This window comes from Triticum urartu, chromosome 7A (assembly GCF_056163025.1).
Source record: "Triticum urartu cultivar PI428250 chromosome 7A, HENAU_Tu73, whole genome shotgun sequence".
In the NCBI taxonomy this organism is placed as follows: domain Eukaryota; kingdom Viridiplantae; phylum Streptophyta; class Magnoliopsida; order Poales; family Poaceae; genus Triticum; species Triticum urartu.
Genome location: NC_141879.1, coordinates 574551983 through 574570415, shown reverse-complemented (window position 1 = coordinate 574570415; position 18433 = coordinate 574551983).

Genomic DNA, 18433 nt, shown 5'->3' with positions numbered 1-18433 from the left:
GAAGGTGGGTTAGAGGCTTGACATGGTAATATGGGAGGCATGATATAGCAAGTGGTAGGTATCGCGGCGTCGCAATAGAGCGAACAACTAGCAAGCAAAGATAGAAGTGATTTCGAGGGTATGGTCATCTTGCCTGAGATCCCGCAAGGAAGAAGAACGAGTCCATGAAGAAGACAAACGGACGTAGTCGAATGAATCCTCACAACTCCAGAACGAAACTGAAGCTAACGAGAGAAACAACCCGGAAAGAAGCAAACAACAAAGTGAACAACCATCACATGAACATGGCGATGCACAACCAACTATGATGCATGTCCAGTTTAATGAGGCATGGCATGGCAAAGTGCAACAAACAATACTACAATTTAAGTGGAGCTCAATATGCAACGAGTTGCATATTGATGAAACACCACAACAATTATTTAGTTCTCTCCTGTTTAAGTACTCAACAAAATTAAATGTTGGTTAGCATGGCAAGGGGTGAAGCATAATAAAACTACTTAACTAGGCAAGTTTAAATGAGGCCAGAACAACAAACAACAAGTCCGGGAAATCCTCATGGGCATATTTTAAAGTTGGTAATGTTCTTCCCTATACACAATTTTAGAGTTATTAAACATGCAAAGTAAAGCCACCATGTTAAACTAGGCATTTTTCTACCCCATTTACATATAAATTTTATTAAATTTGGAGCTACAGTTATTTAGTTATGAATTAAAGCATTTTAGCATGGCATATGAGCAAAATTACACAAACAACATTTTAACATTTTTAACATGGATGGAAGTGGCATATAATGGAACTAGACAAAATTCTAAGCATTTCACATATATAACATGTTTTATTTGGATGCATGGACATTTAGTTATGAGCATTTTAATATGATGGCATTTGCTGTAAATATGCATGCACTGGTTAAATTGCAAAATTCGCTGGACAAAGAAAGAAACAAAAGGGCCGAAAACTGATGGATCTGGGCTGGGATCTGCTCACATCGGGCCTAGCAGTCCGAAGCTGAAGTTGGGCCAGAGAGGAGGCCGTAGCTGGGCCTCGGAGGTCGGCCACGCTGGCTCTGGACCTAGTTAACGAGGGCGAGGCAAGCGAAGTTGCTGCTCATAACTGAAATAGCAGAGGCAGCAGCAAGGTTCAAGCGCCGGCGGCTGGGTGCATTGGACTTCGATGATGTGGGCGCAAGGAACGGAGGGAGGTGCAACGAGATGGGGTCTACAGGCGGCGGACGACTGCGAGGATCCACCAGATCTGGCGAGGGGAGCTGGTTCCTGACGGCGGGAGTCGAACAGGACGACGGCGGCTCAGCTCCTGAGAAGAAATACAGAGAGCAGGAGAAATCAGAGAGGAGAGACAGGGAGAGGGAACAAGAAAGAAAAGAGGAGCCAGGGCGACCTAGAAGCTCCCATGCGATAGCGGCGCTGTCCTCCGGTGAACACGTAGCAGCGGTCGTCCGAACCAAGAGGTGGGCGAGCTCGGAAAACTTCATGCGCCATGGTTCCTGCAGGTTGGGAGAGAGGGGCGCGCGGGGGGACTTGGCACGGATGCGGCTCACGCGCACGGTCAACGGCACTGCTACTTGGGTGGCTGGTGGCCATCAGCACGAGGACGGCGAGGAACGCCAGCGAGCTTGCTCCGGGACGAGGCAGGCGAGAGGAGACGGGCGCGCGAGGGAGCCGGTCTCGATGAAGCAGAGACATGGTAGAGGGGGTCCACATCGCGTGGGCTTGAGGCCGCGGGGCCCTGGTGGCGTGGTCGCCGGCGACGTTGGAGGCGCTGGCTTGCGGGCCTTGGTCGTCGGCGGGGATGGCGGGGCTTGATGGCGAGGCAGGAGAGAGACGGGGCACGGCGAGGGATGCAGGGGGCGCTTGCGAGGCTGCTTGCGGGGAGGGCCAAGTGGATTGATGGGATGGATGGATCAGAGGGGATCGGGCGATGCTTGTTGGGGAACGTAGTAATTTCAAAAAATTTCCTACGCACACGCAAGATCATTGTGATGCATAGCAACGAGAGGGGAGAGTGTTGTCCACGTACCCTCATAGACCAAAAACGGAAGCGTTAGCACAACGCGGTTGATGTAGTCGTTCGTCTTCACGATCCGACCGATCAAGTACCGAACGCACAGCACCTCCGAGTTCACCACACGTTCAGCCCGATGACGTCCCTCGAACTCCGGTCCAGCCGAGTGTTGAGGGAGAGTTTCGTCAGCACGACGGCGTGGTGACGATGATGATGTTCTACCGATGCAGGGCTTTGCCTAAGCACCGCTACAGATCAATTGTTGTATCTATGGGGTGCCCCCTGGCCACGTATATAAAGGAGTGGAGGAGGGGAGGGCCGGCCCTCTCTATGGCGCGCCCTAGGGGAGTCCTACTCCCACCGGGAGTAGGATTACCCCTTTCCTAGTAGAACTAGGAGCCCTTCCAAGTAGTAGGAGTAGGAGAGAAGGACAGGAAAAAGAGAAGAGGAGGAAGGAGGGGGCACAGCCCTTCCCCCTAGTCCAATTCGGACTAGGCCTTGGGGGGGCGCGCGGCCTGCCTCTCTCTCTTTCCCCTAAAGCCCAATAAGGCCCATACACTCCCCGGCGAATTCCCGTAACTCCCAGTACTCCGATAAATTCCCGAATCACTCGGAACCTTTCCGATGTCCGAATATAGTCGTCCAATATATCGATCTTTACGTCTTGACCATTTCGAGACCCCTCGTCATATCTCCGATCTCATCCGGGACTCCGAACTACCTTTGGTACATCAAAACACATAAACTCATAATAGTCATTGAACTTTAAGCGTGTGGACCCTACGGGTTCGAGAACTATGTAGACATGACCGAGACACGTCTCCGATAAATAACCAATAGCAGAACCTGGATGCTCATATTGGCTCCTACATATTCTACGAAGATCTTTATCGGTTAAACCGTATAATAACATATGATGTTCCCTTTGTCATCGGTATGTTACTTGCCCGAGATTCGATCGTCGGTATCTCAATACCTAGTTCAATCTCATTACCGGCAAGTCTCTTTACTCATTCCGTAATACATCATCCCGCAACTAACTCATTAGTTGCAATGCTTGCAAGGATTATAGTGATGTGCATTACCGAGTGGGCCCAGAGATACCTCTCCGACAATCGGAGTGACAAATCCTAATATCGAAATATGCCAACCCAACAAGTACCTTCGGAGACACCTGTAGAGCACCTTTATAATCACCCAGTTACGTTGTGACGTTTGGTGGCACACAAAGTGTTCATCCGGTAAACGAGAGTTGCATAATCTCATAGTCATAGGAACATGTATAAGACATGAAGAAAGCAATAGCAACAAACTAAACGATCAAGTGCTAAGCTAACAGAATGGGTCAAGTCAATCACATCATTCTCCTAATGATGTGATTCCGTTAATCAAATGACAACTCATGTATATGGTTAGGAAACATAACCATCTTTGATCAACGAGCTAGTCAAGTAGAGGCATACTAGTGACACTCTGTTTGTCTATGTATTCACACATGTATTATGTTTCCGGTTAATACAATTCTAGCATGAATAATAAACATTTATCATGATATAAGGAAATAAATAATAACTTTATTATTGTCTCTAGGGCATATTTCCTTCAGTCTCCCACTTGCACTAGAGTCAATAATCTAGTTCACATCGCCATGTGATTAAAACCAATAGTTCACATCACCATGTGATTAACACCCATAGTTCACATCGACATGTGACCAACACCCAAAGGGTTTACTAGAGTCAATAATCTAGTTCACATCGCTATGTGATTAACACCCAAAGAGTACTAAGGTGTGATCATGTTTTGCTTGTGAGAGAAGTTTAGTCAATGGGTCTGCCACATTCAAATCCGTAAGTATTTTGCAAATTTCTATGTCAACAATGCTCTGCACGGAGCTACTCTAGCTAATTGCTCCCATTTTCGATATGTATCCAGATTGAGATTTAGAGTCATTTGGATCAGTGTCAAAATTTGCATTGACGTAACCCTTTAGGATGAACCTTTTTTTGTCACCTCCATAATCGAGAAACATATCCTTATTCCACTAAGGATAATTTTGACCGCTGTCCAGTGATCTACTCCTAGATCACTATTGTACTCCCTTGCCAAAATAGTGTAGGGTATACAATAGATCTGGTACACAACATGGCATATTTTATAGAACCTATGGCCAAGGCATAGGGAATGACTTTCATTCTCTTTCTATCTTCTGCCGTGGTCGGGATTTGAGTCTTACTCAGTTTCACACCTTGTAACACAGGCAAGAACTATTTCTTTGACTGTTCCATTTTGAACTACTTCAAAATCTTGTCAAGGTATGTACTCATTGAAAAACTTATCAAGCGTCTTGATCTATCTCTATAGATCTTGATGCTCAATATGTAAGAAGCTTCACCGAGGTCTTTCTTTGAAAAACTCCTTTCAAACACTCCTTTATGCTTTGCAGAATAATTCTACATTATCTCCGATCAACAATATGTCATTCACATATACTTATCAAAAATGCTGTAGTGCTCCCACTCACTTTCTTGTAAATACAGGCTTCACTGCAAGTCTGTATAAAACTATATGCTTTGATCAACTTAGCAAAGCGTATATTCCAACTCCGAGATGCTTGCACCAGTCCATAGATGGATCGCTGGAGCTTGCATATTTTGTTAGCACCTTTAGGATTGACAAAACTTTCTTGTTGCATCATATACAACTCTTCTTTAATAAATCCATTAAGGAAGGTAGTTTTGTTTATCCATTTTCCAGATTTCATAAAATGTGGCAATTGCTAACATGATTCGGACAGACTTAAGCATAGATACGAGTGAGAAACTCTCATCGTAGTCCACACCTTGAACTTGTCAAAAACCTTTTGCGACAATTCTAGCTTTGTAGATAGTAACACTACTATCATCGTCCGTCTTCCTCTTGAAGATCCATTTAATCTCAATGGCTCGCCGATCTTTGGGCAAGTCAATCAAAGTCCATACTTTGTTCTTATACATGGATCTCATCTCAGATTTCATGGCCTCAAGCCATTTCGCGGAATCTGGGCTCATCATCGCTTCCTCATAGTTCGTAGGTTCGTCATGGTCAAGTAACATGACCTCCAGAACAGGATTACCATACCACTCTGGTGCGGATCTCACTCTGGTTTACCTACGAGATTCGGTAGTAACTTGATCTAAAGTTACATGATCATCATCATTAGCTTCCTCACTAATTGGTGTAGTAGTCACAGGAACAGATTTCTGTGATGAACTACTTTCCAATAAGGGAGCAGGTACAGTTACCTTATCAAGTTCTACTTTCCCCCCACTCACTTCTTTCGAGAGAAACTCCTTCTCTAGAAAGTATCCATTCTCAGCAAGGAATATCTTGCCTTCAGATCTGTGATAGAAGGTGTACCCAACATTTTCTTTTGGGTATCCTATGAAGACGCACTTCTCCGATTTGGGTTTGAGTTTATCAGGTTGAAACTTTTTCACATAAGCATTGCAACCTCAAACTTTAAGAAACGACAGCTTAGGTTTCTTGCCAAACCATAGTTCATACGGTGTCGTCTCAATGGATTTAGATGGTGCCCTATTTAACGTGAATGTAACTGTCTGTAATGCATAACCCCAAAATGATAGTGGTAAATTGGTAAGAGACATCATAGATCACACCATATCTAATAAAGTACGATTATGATGTTCGGACACACCATTACACTATGGTGTTCCAGGTGGCGTGAGTAGTGAAACTATTTCACATTGTTTTAACTGAAGGACAAACTCGTAACTCAAATATTTTACTTCTGCGATCATATCGTAGAAACTTTTATTTTTGTTACGATGATTCTCCACTCTTCACTCTGAAATTCTTTGAACTTTTCAAATGTTTCAGACTTGTGTTTCATCAAGTAGATATACTCATATCTGCTCAAATCATCTGTGAAGATCGGAAAATAATGATACCTGCTGTCGTGGGTTTGTCACGGCAGATGTCCTTGTGAAAGGACTTAGTCGTCGAGCCATTGCAACGGGTTAGCTTAAAGGGGTTAAACTGGACAAGGGGACACGGGGAGTTTATACTAGTTCGGCCCCTTCGATGAAGGTAAAAGCCTACGTCTAGTTGTGATTGGTATTGCTAGGGTTTCGAAGGCCAGGGAGCGAATCCGCTTTGTCTGGCTCTCGAGTTGTTGTCTGTCCCTCAACCGCTGTCGGGTCGTCCCTTTATATACACAGGTTGACGCCCGCTGGTTTACAGAGTCCCAAAGCCGGATCATAAACGTGTCCGGTCCGGTCTCTACACTTCCTATCTTACAATGCAAGTTACATAATTAGGTCGGTTTACATCTACAGGCCTTATCTCGCCTCTAGGCCTTGGGCCTTCATAAAGCGCCATCATTCTTCCATCTTCATGGGCTTCTAATCTTTGTAAAGCTAATCCGGCTACTCCTGGCCAGTTTACGTCCAGTAGTAATATCCCCAACATTAGGCCCCAGATTGGTTTGAACTTGTTCATGTCAATCTTCAATACTTAGAAAAATTCCTCCCTTGCATCTTCACCTTGCATCTCCCTTGGGCCTTCATAAAACCGCCGTGACGTCATACTCCAGGATCATGATAAACCGCCCTGACGTCATCTATCCGTTGAAGCTGAGGATTACCTTCATTAATGTGTATCCAGTCATCGAGGCGACACCATTATTAATTATCCATTTTGGAGCTCCTCGATTTCCGCACTTGCCATTTTATCGCTTCGCCTTATAAATAGGGGCAGAGGGCCTCTTTCTTTTCTTTCCGTTACCCCTTCATCCCTTCTTCTTCCTTGCGACGTCTCCGCACGTGAGCGCCGCCGCCATCGTCAAGCCTCACCTCTGCCTCACCGTTGGCTGCTGCATTGACCTGTTCGTACCAGAGTTCCGTAGCACACCTCCGCTGCTTCCGCGGCCGCAGTAAGTCCTTTCCTCCTTACTTTCTAGATCCATTAGGGTTTCCTTGTTCTTCGCGGTTCTTTGAAGTTCATCGGAGCTTCGGTGCTGTTCTTCCCAGTTCCTCCTTAGTCTATAGATGGACACTTCACACTTGATGTATCCTATGCCATGGCTAATCTTCTGTTACCACCACAAACTCTTATGCGCAAAAGACTGGTCTAGTCCTTTATGAATTGTTTCGGGACCAACCTTTTTTCCTTTTAGGTCTAAATCTTTTTCTTTTCCTGACTTGTGGTAGATCCAAAATGCCCCTGTGATCCTATGAAACCCGTTTTTACCTTACTTAACCCTCTTCGCCTTAGATCTGTATCTTCTTTACCATCTAGGCAGTTTACCTTTGTAAAAACAATCTATCTCATACCATTAGTCCCCTAGTAAACCGGCAACCCTTCTGCACGTTGATGGTAATAGTCCGGTTTAACAACACATGTATGCCCTTTATATGACCTTGTCATTCAATTTTATATTAGTCTCCGGTTTACGCAAATTCACATACCGGTATATGTTTATTCCATTGCATCTTTGCTCCTTCATGAATGATTCGTAACCCAGCATTTCCTTTTTAGCTTTTTATTTCACAATGTCCAAACAGTTTGCCGCTTGCAGCTGGGCCTGCTCCCGGATCATCGAATATCAATTGAACAAAATGGTTAGTATCAGCACCTTGCCAAAGAAGATGGAGATCCGGTGGCGAGTTCCAGGAACAGAGAATCCTCCTACCCCGAGGCAGGGTGAGGTTGTGATCTTTGTCGACCACATAGGTCGTGGCTTCAAACTGCCAGGGTCAAAAAATTTCTGGGATGTTCTTGCCAGTTTCCAACTCCATCCTCAAGATATTGGATCCAACTCGGTGTCCAATATATGCAACTTCCAAGTTTTCTGTGAAGCGTACCTGCCAGAAGAACCCACTGCTGAGTTGTTCCGGGACTTTTTTCATCTGAACCGGCGTACAGAGTTTGTAAACAGCCCCAATGCTGAACTTGGTGGTGTCTCAATTCAAAAGCGGAAGGAAGTTGAATTACCTCATGCCAAACTGCACAGCCACCCCAAGGAATGGAACCAAATTTGGTTTTACTGCAGAGATACTTCTCCTGAAGATGAAAATCCCCTTCCAGGCTATCGTGATCACCGACTTTCCAACACCCATCCAATGCCGCAACACTTAAGTTCTGCAGAACGTTCCAAATATGCCCCTCAATTCGCCAAGCTCCGGGACTTTATGGCCAACGGTTTAACAGGTGTTGATTTCGTGCGCTGTTGGATATCTTGGAGCGTCTTGCCGCTCAGCCGCCACCCCGGTTTAATGTGTGAGTACACCGGTGATGTTGAAGACCCTCAACACCATATCAACATTCAGGTGACCGATGAAGAGGTCACTAAAAGCGTAAAGAAAATTTTGAATGAATCGGAATCAGTCTGTCGTCAAACCGGTTGAACCCGTTCTATACTAAGAACAAACTGCCTACTGTAAGCACTGTACTTCCTTTTCATCTTTGATATCTTTAACTTGTTCAACTTGTAATCCTTCTTCCGTGTATGTATGAATAGGCTGATGATCCCTTCTGGAAACAGAAATCCGTAGATAAAGCGGTAAAGGCAACTGGGGATAAAGCGATCAAACCATCTCGTCCCAAAACCAAAACCGTCAAGCAGACCTCAAAGCGGAAAACAGTTGACCGGATCAACATGGAACTTGATGAAGATGCTGATGATCCGAAAGTTGAGGTAGAACTTGACTCACTTGGCTCCCTTTTCATGCACCTCATTAACAATGATCTTTATCAGGAGGACGTAGAAGGCAGCCAAGCTGATGATGTAGAGGTAATTACCCTTTCCTCCGGTTCAGACTGTATGCCAACACAAAAAACCCGTCAAGCAGTCCAGAAAGTAAGCTTTTCTCATCCTCTTGCTTACTTGGACCCAACATTTATTTTGAAGACATAACAGCATGAAGCTCGCCGGACAACCCGGTACAGTGGCCAATAGGTCACTTCGGCCGGTTTACCTGATACCCTGGTTCGGAAGCGCCGGTCTGAGGTCTCTTCCACTTCTGACCATTCTTATCCCAAGGCAGGTTATTTCAGACAACCTCTTAATCCATCCAATTCAAATTATCAGGTGACACCTCCCTCATCCTCTAGCGAGTCGACAGCAACCCAACTCCCTCCTCTAAAAACTGTGGCTGGGTAAGTTTTCAAACTCTTTCTTCCAATGCGTTACAAATCTTGAATAAGATGCTAACCCTCTTTTAATTTATTTGCAGAGCCAAAGCCAGACCCAGCAAGAAAGCTCGGGTCAACAATCCATCAGAAGACCAGGCAGTTTTTGAAGAAGAGTAGAGAGGTGAACCGGACCAAACTCGTGAACCGGAGGGTCCTCATCCTGAAGCCGCCTCCGATGAACCGCCCCTTCAAGATCGGAATACTGATGAACCACCAGAAGCTGACCCTGCCGTGCCTGACACTGAACCGGCAGCTCCAAATCGGGTTAGTCCGATGAGAAATACCGAAACTCCGTCATCACCCGCAAAAACCACTGAAGGCCAAGGAGATGATGTTATCATTACTGGCATGGGCCACAGCTCTCCTGGCCATCCCGTAATCTTGGCCCAACATAGCGCCAAAGAAGAGCGTGCTGCTAGGGAAAAGAGAAAATGGAGTACTGACTTATCAAGTTATGCCCATCTCAACGCTGAAGAGCTTCACTCTGGTTTCTTAAACCGTCTGCACTCAAACCGTGACTATGAAGCCGGTTTGGTTAATTTGATGAAGGAACGCTATGAGGTATTTTCATCTCCTTTTACTTCTTGATTCTAAAGTTGAAATGCTAGCCCAAGTAGCCCCCAAGGGCCGTTTTAGGATGTTAATCATAAACCGGGTCTTTGCAACACTTTAAGTCTCTCCCACTGACCCTCAAAATGTTAGGTCCTTAGTGAAAACCAAGGCCGATACTTTACCAATGTAATGATATAGCTTTCCCCAGCGTAGCCCCCAAGGCCGGTTTAGCTTTGCAAGGTAATCCGGGCTTTAGTCCATGCTTCCATTTTGAACAGATGTACATTAGCCCCCAAGTGTCAAGGATAATGCTTGCATTGTTCTGGAGACTTTATAAAAGATGTAGTGAAATAGAGAAAATAGGCATTAGCCCCCAAGTACGAAGTGTATAACTTGTTGTATGCTTTGTACTTATAAAATATATATCCTGTTGTTTGACATTTCTGCAATGTTGTAGGCTGAACTAAGCAATAGAGATGCCCGGACCGCTGATTTGCAAGAGAACGTGAAGTCTCAACAAGCAGAAGCTGCGAAAGCCAAAGAGGAGCTGACCAAAGCCCTGGCAGCGATGGAAAAACTGATAGAGTCTTTTAACAAAGATCGTGCTGATTGGGAAACCGAGAAAACCGGTTTAACCAAAAGAGCTGAGGATGCCGAAGCAGCCCTGAAACCAGTTGTAGATGAACTAGCTGGTTTGAAACGGCAAATCAATGCCATGACTTCCGCTGTCTTTGGTAAGTATCTCCTTGTGCACTTTGTCCAATTCATGGAACCTTATCATTGACCAGAACGCTGATTTTAAACCGTAACAGGCACTCGTATTGCTCATGTGGGCACAGATATGCGGATGAAGCTTAAAGCGGCGTATACCTTGATTGAACAGTTGTACTCTGGGTCTCAACGGGCTATTTGCACTGCGGCTTACAATAAACCGGCACCATCACTGATAAAGGAAACTCTTGAGAAGCTGGCCATGTTACCAACCCGGATTACTGAACTGAAGAAGGCAGCTGCAAGAGCAGGTGCATTAACCGCACTAATCCGAGCCAAGGCATGGATTCCAGATCTTGAAGCGGAGGACATCATTAAAGGATATCCAGGTGTAAAGGAGGACGGTTCAAACTTCGACAATGATGACCTCCGAAGGCTGACCAAGGAAATGCGGCCAATAGCCAGCAAACTGGCAGAGGACACCGACTTGTCTCATTTCCAACCGGCTTATGACGCTGAAGGGAAGAGACAGCCTGCCTAAATCCATGAAGTCGAAGAACTTGTGCCTCCAATCCGTAAGCATACCTTTGCTCCTGATATTAACCCCTCCAACCTTATCCATGAAGAGGCCGTGTTTCAAGCTTTAACTGGAGTCGATTAGTCAACGGTTGATTTCCAGCGTCTGGGGAGGGATGAAGAAGAAGTGATCGCACCAACTTACCCTCAACCATCAAACCGTCCAGACGAAGGGTCTTAAACCGGCAGCCGGTTTACCAGATATTTGTATGCCAATGCCAAAAAACAATTATGCACTTGTAGCCGCTTTGAAGCTTCTTGTAATAGGATAGAAAAACTCCTTTATCTGTCATGCCATCGAGCATGTTTTGTGACACTTCGTGAAAATTTGTTCCACTTTTTGGGATCTATTTATGCATTGCTCATGATGAGATGTGTTCCTGGATATAAGAACTTGAAAGTATCCTAGCGGTTTACCACTGGACGGATTATGATGCTCAACAAATATACAATACTTCGATGAATGATCAAAGTTTTTGTATAATAAGTAACATGTGCAACATACCTCGTTGGTTGACCAACTGCTTGTATGGTAAAGGTGTCAACACCAATCCGGAGGGTTGATAACTCCGTCCTTATTTTGTCGGATTATGATAATAAACCATACTGGGATATAATAATCACCGGGTTTTCTTTATAGCACTGGCGATTTAGTCAAACTAGACCGGGGTAAGGAACGCCGGTTTGTAACTGATCATGTACTGACAACGTGTAGTTGAAAGTCAAGCCGGGCCAAAGACACCGGTTTATCAGAACATATTATGAACCTCAATAAAGGCAGAAAAACTTAGCAAATAGGATTCAAAAAAGAAATATGCAAGGCTTTTTATGAGCTACCAGGCTCCAAATTGAGGCTTTTCATGGGCTGCCAGGCCTCTGAGTTAAACCATTTAACAAAGCCTTTTAAGATGGGCCTCCAATTAACCAATCGTCGTTTTAACTTTGACAAGTTCAGGGTCTGTAAAAGATTGACTTGTCAAACATTCGGCGGGTCATACCAGGATTACCTGGACAGGAGTGGCTTAGTTGATGAAGGCAGGTTAACCCGGGGTTTTAGGTGAATACACCAGGCTTCCAAGCCGTGGCTTGATAGCCAATTACAAGGGTCCTTTCAAACTCTTTGTTGCTTTGCACAAAGAGTCCCCAAGTAACTTTGTGAGCTATGCTCAATGGGTGCCCATGTTTGAGTTTGTGCTTTGTGCAACACTCTCTTTGGCCCCACATAATTTCCTTTGTGGCTTAACGCCTATCAAGAAGTGTAGCTATGGTGTGATAACAACCAAGCCCCCTAGTGAAATCCCTTTGTATCCGTGCGGCTGCAGAGACCGGTTTAACAAAATTTTGCTTTGTTAGCAGAAACCCTTATAGGCACACACATGATGTAAAAAGAACAGAGACCCCGCTTTATTCGAGGCTCCGGTTTATTATATAATATATACATTGTCATAAATATGTACATATGAAGAGCCTGTGGCTCAAGTATAGTAAGGCCGAAGAAGAGCTATATTCCATGGCCGCTTGGTCTCCTCCTCCGATTTACGTGAGTCTTTGTGCTCTTGAACATCAATGAGGTAGTATGACCCGTTGTGCAGATTCTTGCTGACCACAAATGGTCCTTCCCAAGGTGGGGATAACTTGTGCATATCAGTCTGATCCTGGATGAGCCGGAGCACCAAATTGCCCTCTTGAAAGGTTCTGGTCTTAACCCGGCGGCTGTGATAACGTTGGAGATCTTGTTGATAAATCGCCGAATGTGCTGCTGCAAGATCACGCTCTTCGTCTAACAGGTCCAGGGAATCCTGACGTGCCTTCTCATCGTCAGCTTCAACGTAAGTTGTCACACGAGGCGAGTCGTGACGGATGTCACTAGGAAGAACTGCCTCTGCTCCATAAACCATGAAAAAAGGTGTGTAACCCGTAGACCTGTTGGGTGTGGTGTTGATGCTCCATAACACAGAAGGTAATTCCTAACCCAACAATCCGGTGTCCGTTGCAACGGAACCATAAGCCGGGGTTTGATACCTTATAAAATTTCTTGATTTGCCCTCTCCGCTTGACCATTAGACTGGGGGGGGGGGGGTGAGCAACCGATGCTATATCAAGCCGGATGTGTTCACGTTGGCAAAATTCCTCCATCTCTCCCTTTGACAGATTAGTACCATTATCAGTTATAATGCTGTGTGGAAAACCAAACTGGAATATCACCTTTTTGATGAATTGAACCGCCGTGGCCGCATCACACTTACTGTCTGGCTCTGCTTCCACCCATTTGGTGAATTTATCAACTGCCACTAACAAGTGGGTCTTTTTGTCCTTGGACCGCTTGAAGGGTCCAACCATATCAAGCCCCCAAGTCTCGAACAGCCAAGTTATTGGAATCATCCTCAACTCTTGAGCCGGAATGTGAGCACGGCGTGCGATTTTTTGACAACCGTCACATCTCTTGACTAAATCCTCCGCATCAGCATGAGCTGTTAACCAGTAAACACCATGGCGAAAAGCTTTAGCAACCAAAGACTTTGAACCGGCGTGGTGACCACAATCCCCTTCATGGATTTCTCGCAAAATCTCACAACCCTCTTGAGGAGATACACAACGCTGAATTGCTCCTGAAACGTTGTAACGATGTAACTCCCCGTTGAGTATGGTCATGGACCTGGAACGCCGGATTACCTGTCGGGCCAAAGTTTCATCGTCCAGTAACTCACCCCGGTTCATGTAAGCTAGATATGGGATTGTCCAATCCGGTATGACATGCAAAGCCGCCACCAATTGAGCCTCCGGATCAGGAATAGCCAACTCTTCCTCTGTTGGTACTTTGACTGACGGATTATGCAACACGTCAAGAAAGACATTTGGCAGAATCGGTTTATGCTGAGAACCAAGACGACTTAAAGCATCCGCCGCTTCGTTCTTTCGCCGGTCTATATGGTCCACCTGATAACCCCTGAAGTGACCAGCCACTGTATCCACCTCTCGCTGATATGCAGCTATGAGTGGGTCTTTAGAATCCCAAGTGCCAGACACATGTTGAGCCACCAGATCTAAATCCCCAAAGCACTTGACCCGGCTTAAGTTCATTTACTTAGCCATCCGAAGACCATGGAGTAAAGCCTCATACTCAGCTGCATTGTTAGTACAAGGGAACAATAAACGGAGGACATAACAAAACTTGTCACCTCTTGGGGAGGTTAGTATGACTCCAGCCCCCGAGCCCTCCAACTGTCTGGATCCATCAAAGTGAATAGTCCAATACGTATTATCCGGCTTCTCCTCTGGTGCATGCAACTCCGTCCAATCATTGATGAAGTCCACAAGTGCCTGGGATTTGATCACTGTGCGAGGTATATATTTGAGCCCGTGAGGTCCAAGCTCAATAGCCCACTTGGCAATCCGGCCAGTTGCTTCTCTGTTTTGAATGATATCTCTCAGAGGTGCTGAACTGACTACTGTGATAGGATGGCCCTGGAAATAATGTTTAAGCTTCCGGCTTGCCATAAACACTCCATATACCAGCTTCTGTCAATGTGGATACCTTTGCTTTGAATCAATGAGCACTTCACTGATATAATAAACCGACCGTTGAACCGGATACTCCTTTCCAACTTCCTTGCGCTCCACCACAATAGCCACGCTAACAGCTCGGGCGTTAGCAACCACATATTGCAATAACGGCTCTTTATCGATCGGGGCTGCAAGCACAGGCGGTTCAACTAGTTGCCTCTTCAGATCCTCAAACGCTTTATCAGCCGCCTCGCTCTAGAAAAAATCATCAGTTTTCTTCAGCATCTGATATAAAGGAATAACCTTCTCCCTAAGACGACTGATAAACCGGCTCAAAGCCGCAATCCGGCCGACCAAACATTGAATGTCATTGATACACGTCGGTTTAGCCAAAGATGTGATTGCTGAGATCTTTTCCGGATTAGCCTCAATGCCTCTATTTGACACCAGAAAACCCAAGAGTTTGCCCGCTGGTACACCAAAGACACACTTTTCCCGATTGAGCATCATCTTGTAAACCCGGAGGTTGTCAAAGGTTTCTCTCAAATTGTCTATTAATGTTTCCTCCTTCCTGGACTTTATCACAATATCATCCACATATGCATGAACATTGCGCCCAATCTGCTTATGAAGACAATTCTGAACACAACGTTGATAAGTCGCCTGGGCACTCTTGAGCCCAAAGGGGATGGAGACATAGCAGAAGGCTCCAAAGGGAGTGATGAAAGTTGTCTTCTCCTGGTCCTTAACTGCCATTTTGATCTGATGATAACCAGAGTAAGCATCCAGAAAACACAAACGGTCACAACCCGCCGCAGCATCAATGATCTGATCAATACGAGGGAGGGCAAAGGGGTCTGCAGGACAAGCTTTGTTCAAGTCTGTGTAATCCACACACATACGCCAAGTGTCGTTTTTCTTAAGAACCAGCACTGGATTAGCCAACCACCCTAGGTGAAAGACTTCCATGATAAACCCTGCCGACAACAATCAAGCTACCTCTTCACCGATAGCCTTACGCCTTTCTTCATTGAAGCGGCGGAGAAACTACCGGACCGGTTTAAACTTAGGATCAATGTTAAGTGTGTGCTCAGCGAGTTCCCTCGGTACACCTGGCATGTCAGAAGGTTTCCATGCAAAGATGTCCCGGTTCTCACGGATGAACTCGATGAGCGCGCTGCGCTGATACTGAACTGTTTGGATGAATCGCCAGGAACAAAATCAACCATCTTAGTATCTGTGGCCGATTTAAACTTCAACGCTGGATCGTGTTCCGTAGTTGGCTTTTTCAAAGAAGTCATGTGTGCCAGATCAACTTGGTCTTTATAAAGCTTTAGCTCCTCCGTGGCACAAACCGACTCAGCATAAGCCGCATCATCTTCCTCACATTCCAAAGCAATCTTCCTGCTCCCATGTACTGTCATGGTCCCCTTATGACCTGACATTTTAAGCTGCAGATAAACATAACACGGCCTTTCCATGAACTTAGCGTAAGCCGGTCGCCCAAACAAAGCGTGATATAGACTTTTGATTTTCACCACCTCAAAGGTCAATGTTTCTGATCTTGAATCATGATCATCTCCAAAAGCCACCTCTAGGGCTATTTTGCCCATAGGATATGCAGACTTACCAGGCACCACACCATGAAAATGGTATTTGACGGTTTAAGATTCTTATCTGTCAACCCCATACGGCGGAAGGTATCATAATATAGGATATTGATACTACTCCCCCCGTACATGAGTACCTTAGTGAACTTATATCCCCCAACTTGAGGGGTCACCACTAAAGCCAGATGACCCAGATTGTCAACCCCGAGGGGGGGGGGGTGATCCTCTCTACTCCACAAAATGGGTTGCTCGGACCAGCGCAAATACTGAGGCACCACCGGTTCAACAGAGTTTACTGCCCTCTTGTGAAGCTTCTGATCATGCTTACACAAGCTAGTGGTGAAGACATGATACTGCCCACTATTTAACTGCTTAGGGTTACTCTGATAACCCGACTGCTGCTGTTGCTGGCTCCCCTGATGGTTGTAACCTCCCTGGTTGCCCTGATTCCCTTGATTGTTGTATCCGGTTTGATTACCCTGAAATCCTGAACCGGAACCGCCACCTCCGTAACCCGGCCCGTGGAAACCACCTCCTGAACCACCGGGCGGGCCATTGTCATACTGAAACATATTGGAGTTCTTAAAATCTCGCATGATGTAGCAATCCTTCCAAAGATGCAATGCTGGCTTCTCCTTGGATCCATGCTTGGGACAGGGTTGATTTAACAGGCGCTCCAAATTGGAGCCTAAACCGCCGCCTCTCTGGGGCTGCTTACCCTTATGGCGCTGACCATTCTCCTGAGCGTTGGTGTTAGCCACAAAGTCCAAACTGTTGTCGGCCTTGCGCTTACCATTGTTGCCATGGCTGGCCGGATTATGCTGCTGCCCCTTGGTGTTGCCATTCTTTTTCCCTTTCCCCGGTTTGTCCTCCTCTGAGTCAGGGTCTTTGGTAGTATCTGAATCGACATATTTAACCAAAGCAGCCATAAGCGTCGACATATCATTGCAGTGACGTTTGAGCCTTGCTAACTTCTGTTTGAGCGGCAAAAAATGGCAATTGCCCTCCAATGTTAGTACTGCGGTATCTGCATTGATACGATCCGATGAATGCAAAATTGCTGAGACCCGCTTTACCCAATGGGTCGTGGACTCCCCCTCCTCTTGGACACAAGCGGCCAGATCCACAATTGACATGGGCTGCTTACAAGTATCTTTGAAGTTCTGGATAAACCGGTGCTTCAATTCGGCCCATGATCCGACAAAATTAGTTGGTAAGCTCTTCAACCAAGTACGAGATGTTCCTTCCAACATCATGGTGAAGTATTTAGCACATACTGCTTCATCCACATCCAACATCTCCGTTGCCATCTCTTAGCTTTCAACCCACGCCTCTGGCTGCAGATCGGTGGTATAATTGGGTACCTTACGAGGTCCTTTGAAATCCTTGGGCAGTCTCACATTACGCAAAGCGGGGGTAAGGCACGGCACCCCTAAGGAACTGAATACTACCCTTGGTTCGACTGAAGCGGTGGGGCGAACCGGAGTTGGTTGACGAGCCCCGTGCAGAGCCGCTAACTCGGCCTCCCGACATGCGCGACCATGATCCACCACATCCGGCGCATTGGCACCGCCTCCTGCTGGGTTGTGTCCTCGCGGCGAGTTACGGTGACGTGCACTGCTTGACACGACCAGTTCATCCTCAACATGCCTGCTGTAGCTCCGGCTTGGACGTGGGGTTGAATGAATCCTCTCACGACTGTGCGAATATGCATGCTGCTGATTTAAAGCTGTTTGAAGGAGATCTCTGGCCCGTCGTGCTTCAACCGCAACTGGTGACTCGCCGTCGGTTGGGAGGGCTGCTAACCGTGAAGCGGCGACCACAATGTTGTCCAACGGGTTGGAGTAATGCCCGGGAGGTGTCGGAACATATTGTGGCACAATGTTATTCTGACGAGGCGGGTCCATCGTACGCGGTTGAACCAACGCTCCTGTTCCTGGTGCCTTCGGCCGGTTTAATATTGGTTGGTTACTCGTATTGAAGAGATTTCGTGGCTCATAACCCGATGGGAGATGCGATCGGTACCTTCTTCTCATGACTTCTTCGGAAGCGTTCTGATCCAGCCTAATCCGGTAGGCCCGAGCTTCCAACTCGGCCCGTTCTGTAGCCATCCTAACATTCTCTGCCGCTAGGTCCGCTTTAGCCTGAGCTATCTGATCCTTCACCTTTGCAATCTCCGCGTTGTGTTGATCCCGGGCTGCTGCATCCACCTCTGCGGCCATCAATGTTGCTAAAGCGTCGAACAAGTCAGACATGAC